Consider the following 520-nt stretch of genomic DNA (forward strand, 5'->3'; position numbering starts at 1 on the left):
AAAACACCAGGCATCCTGGCAGTGAGTCAGAGGCCTCTAAAGGATCTTCCAGGGCATGGTGGTTCACACCTGTAACCCCAGCACTCAGGAGGCTCGGGCATGAGTGTCACCATGAGTTCGAGGCCAGCCTGGACTAAACAGTGAGTTCAAAGGCAGTCTGAACTACACAGTGAGACCCTGTCTCCAAAAATTAACTAACTAACTAAATAAATACATGATCTTTCAGCTCCAAAGTTCTGGGGTTCTTAGAAAACCAGTGAGAAGTCTAAAGCAGGCCAAACACAAGTCTCCTCATTTCGGTCCGGAGTTCCGTGTGAATGACACCGTCACGAGGCAGGGCACACACCTGCCAAAGGGGGAGGACGGATTTGCCAGTGACCAAGGGGCCCCTTAGGCCACCTCACAGCACCGTGCCGACCCTCAGCAAGAACCGCGGGGTGCTGGAGCCCGGGGAAGCCCCCCCACCCCACCCGGCTGCCGCCACCGCCACCGCCACCACGTGTGCCAGACTCGGGCGCAC

This window comes from Fukomys damarensis, unplaced genomic scaffold, assembly GCF_012274545.1.
Source record: "Fukomys damarensis isolate Sample0158 unplaced genomic scaffold, DMR_v1.0_HiC HiC_scaffold_25, whole genome shotgun sequence".
Lineage (NCBI taxonomy): Eukaryota > Metazoa > Chordata > Mammalia > Rodentia > Bathyergidae > Fukomys > Fukomys damarensis.